Here is a 4300-nt window from a genome sequence, read left to right as displayed (position 1 = left end):
TCTCCTCTACCTCCCCCCTCTCTCCTCTACCTCCCTCCCCCTCTCTCCTCTACCTCCCTCCCTCTCTCCTCTACCTCCCCCTCTCCTCTCTCCCTCTCCTCCCTCTCTCTCCTCTCCCTCCTCCCTCTCTCCTCTCCCTCCTCTCCCCTACCTCCTCCCTCTCTCCTCTACCTCCCTCCCTCTCTCCTCTACCTCCCTCCCTCTCTCCCTCTACCTCCCTCCCTCTCTCCTCTACCTCCTCCCTCTCTCCTCTACCTCCCCCTCTCTCCTCTCCCTCCCCCTCTCTCCTCTACCTCCCTCCCTCTCTCCTCTACCTCCCTCCCTCTCTCCTCTACCTCCCTCCCTCTCTCCTCTCTACCTCCCTCCCTCTCTCCTCTACCTCCCTCCCTCTCTCCTCACCTCCCTCCCTCTCCTCTACCTCCCTCCTCTCTCACTACCTCCCTCCCTCTCTCCTCTACCTCCTCCCTCTCTCCTCTACCTCCCTCCCTCTCTCCTCTACCTCCCTCCCTCTCTCCTCTACCTCCCTCCCTCTCTCCTCTACCTCCCCCCTCTCTCCTCTACCTCCCCCTCTCTCCTCACCTCCCTCCCTCTCTCCTCTACCTCCCTCCCTCTCCCTACCTCCCTCCCTCTCTCCTCTACCTCCCTCCCTCTCTCCTCTACCTCCCCCTCTCTCCTCTACCTCCCTCCCCTCTCTCCTCTACCTCCCTCCCTCTCTCCTCTACCTCCCCCTCTCTCCTCTACCTCCCTCCCTCTCTCCTCTACCTCCCCTCTCTCCTCTACCTCCCTCCCTCTCTCCTCTACCTCCCTCCCTCTCTCCTCTACCTCCCTCCCTCTCTCCTCTACCTCCCTCTCTCTCTCCTCTACCTCCCTCCCTCTCTCCTCTCTACCTCCCTCCCTCTCTCCTCTACCTCCCCTCTCTCTCCTCTACCTCCCTCCCTCTCTCCTCTACCTCCCCCTCTCTCTCCTCTACCTCCCTCTCTCTCCTCTACCTCCCCCCCTCTCTCCTCTACCTCCCTCCCTCTCTCCTCTGCCTCCCCCTCTCTCCTCTACCTCCCTCCCTCTCTCCTCTACCTCCCTCTCTCTCTCCTCTACCTGCCTCTTTCTCGCATCCACCTCTCACTTCCTCTCGTGCGTAAAATGTGCAGTGAATGGAAACAGCGAAGTCTTTCCAGGTCTCCGTTTTATCACGAAAATAACCTCCATTTGTTGTAATTGTTATGATTCTCGTTTTCTTTATTATTTGTACAGTCTTTTTTTGAATGTAAATGAGTGAGATATTATATTTCCATGTTATAGCTTCTGTTATTAGTGCAACTCCTCAGCTCTTCGGTTTTGTTTGCTCTCTCTTTATCTTTTAATTTCATTCTTTGCGGTAGTTTATTTCTGTGGCTTTGTGCTTAGGCAATAGCCTTTATTTCAGACCTTCTCACAGCTTCCTATTTTACGCAATTGTCTGCATCGTTGCGATATATGTCAAATATCATAGAATCCCTGTTCCCTTTATGCACGCATGACTGTATATCGCTTTGGATAAAATTGTCTGCTAAATGGTATATGTATTATTATTATTATTATTAATAATAATAATAATAATAATAATAATAATAATAATAATAATAATAATAATAATAATAATAATAACAATAATTGTGGTTATATTATTACAAAATGTTTTTGTTTTTTTATAGGCTGAGTTCAGGTCCATTAACATACAACTTCCATTAACTTTGGCTGGTTGGGTTTTGATGATAAATGATTAACTATATGACGAGATGGACTATAGTACTGTTTAGATATAACTTGAATACCAAGTAAACACGTGACAACTTTAGTAATTATCCATTTATTCCCAACCCATATTATTAACAAATAAACTATTTCTTACTACCTCATCATTTTTCTTTGTCTGTCTTAATATTTATTCCACACTGTCACCAGCACCAAACATTTAGAAACACCTGAGAGTTTATTGAGATCCACAGCCCTGCGAACATCCATCAGGTGAATAGGACGTGTCAAGCCAGCGCATGTCCCATATAAAGGACGGATTGTGTTTTGGACAAACATTGGGCACAACATAAAGCCAGAGGTCAAGTCCTCTCTGAGCTAAAGTCGAGGGGGCAGCGCTATGCTATTCCTTCTCCTCGGTTCAACAATTGTAATTGAGGGACGTAATGCCTTTATTAATGCAAGAACACAAGCAGCATTTCAAACCCTTGTGACTTCTCATCTCTCTCCACCGTAGTCTGTGCATTTCTTTTAGGCAAATAAGAGTCGTATTCCCCCATGACGAACGTGGAAAAGTGCTTACAAACTCAATAACGTCGGAATAGTACTTTACTTCCCGTGGAATTCCCTTCAGCAGAATGTGCAGCTCGACAGACCGATCGACATTAGCCTGTTTTATACCTCTGCTGCGGTAATATGGGTTAGCTGCAAGGCTCTTCCCTACATCCCCCTACGATACTTAATGAAACTTCAAAAGCCGACTTAAATTCACAAGAACAGTTTGATAACAGATCGCTATCAATGAATGCGCATGCCATTCTTAGACCGGCCTATATACATGTATAGCATTATGTAGTATTTGATTCCTGCATGAAGTTCAATTATTATTAGAACAGAGAGCGGCGGATTAGAGGAACTAGTCGTGTTAATTACGCGGCAGGTATAACGAGCAGGTTTAATCTGAGTCCCCTCTCTCTCCTCTCCTCTCTTTCCCTCTCCTTTCTTCTCTCTGTTTAGTTGCCGTGGCTTGGTGAGCGGCAGGTAGACCTGCTTCCTGCTTTCACACGTGATAAAAATAGGCCTCTCGCTGCTGGCAGTCCAGGACCCTGGCTGGGCACGGGAAACAATTGATTTTAAGCATATAGTTAATTATGCTTAGAAATTAGACAGCCTCGCGCTATGGAGGGACATGGAGGTTATCGCCGCGTGATTTCTTGCCAGCTCTCACTCTCTCTCACACAGAACACAACCTTACAGACATCCATAGGCTAATTGTGAAAGTGTAATATAGGCTATGTAATGAGTAAAAGCAAAATATGACTTACCTTGTCATCTTCCTTCAATGTTTACGACATATTGACATGTCGTTTTGCTGTACTTTACGACAACACATCAACTAAAGCTATCAAGATATTTTGATATCCAGCGTTAAATTTGAATCTGAACACATAGAGAGTGAAAATCTCCAGTCTGGTCGGGATGGGTTCCTTGGCAACACAAAAGAGGTTTATGAAAATAGCCTAAGCCGGAAGAATGTCACAGTGGTCGACTTATTTTTGAAGTCTTTCTTCATACTAAGAAAAAAAAAATCGTATAGAAACTTTTCTTTTCAGGAATTAACTCATGGAAGGGGCTAAAGCCTGGGAGATATTTTGCAGCTTTCTCCATGATGACATGGGAATTAATAAAAAGTGCATCTCATGTTTCCATTGTCCGAATCAATACAAATGTATTGCGGTAGATATATATGTATTCAAGCAACAGAAAGATGGGAAATCTGTCAAGGGTTTTTCCATAATGTTAAAACATATTCAGTAGACCTAAGTATAATTGTATTACCGACCAATCCATTGACGTCCGGTGTTGGTACATAACAAAACAATAGTGGCTTAGTAAACAAATAATGACAAACTAACGAATTATGTTGTGTATTATTCCATAGACTGTTTAAAATTCTATTGTAATTATTAGGATTGTAATTATGTTATTTTTATGTTTTTGCTGTTTATATTGCTTAATTATTGATGTTGTTATAATCATTGTTATTCTGAGTTTTTATTTTATTTGTATGTTGTATGTGCTATTCATAACTAACTTATAAAAATTAAAAAAATACCCGCAGATTTCAAAACAGTGACCTGACTGAATGGGGATAGACGCATGGCAATGTGGTTCACGCCCCAGATATGGCGGGTAACAATCTTGATTCAATTACCATATGTTACATTTATGAATTGCTTTTGTTGCAATGCTGTCAAATCAAAATGATTGACAAAGTAATAAACGAGGCATGCTGTTTTATCTGATTACGGGATAGAACATTTGCATATGGCGACATTGAGGAGAATATGACAACCTTGGCACATTTGGGAATTGGGGAATTGCTCTGCCAAATAAATAGTGTTTCTGGGGATCGATCATTATATATATATATGACCTTTATTTATCCAGGTTGGCCTCATAGGTCTATACAAGTTATGGAGATTAATAATACACATATACACAGCTATCTCTGTACAGCGTGTTCGTAGTATAATGTTGCTCTGTTAGGACAGCATAATTGGCCAGGTGA

The sequence above is a fragment of the Coregonus clupeaformis genome, unplaced genomic scaffold, assembly GCF_020615455.1.
Source record: "Coregonus clupeaformis isolate EN_2021a unplaced genomic scaffold, ASM2061545v1 scaf0036, whole genome shotgun sequence".
NCBI classification, from domain to species: domain Eukaryota; kingdom Metazoa; phylum Chordata; class Actinopteri; order Salmoniformes; family Salmonidae; genus Coregonus; species Coregonus clupeaformis.
This window is presented reverse-complemented; position numbering follows the sequence as displayed.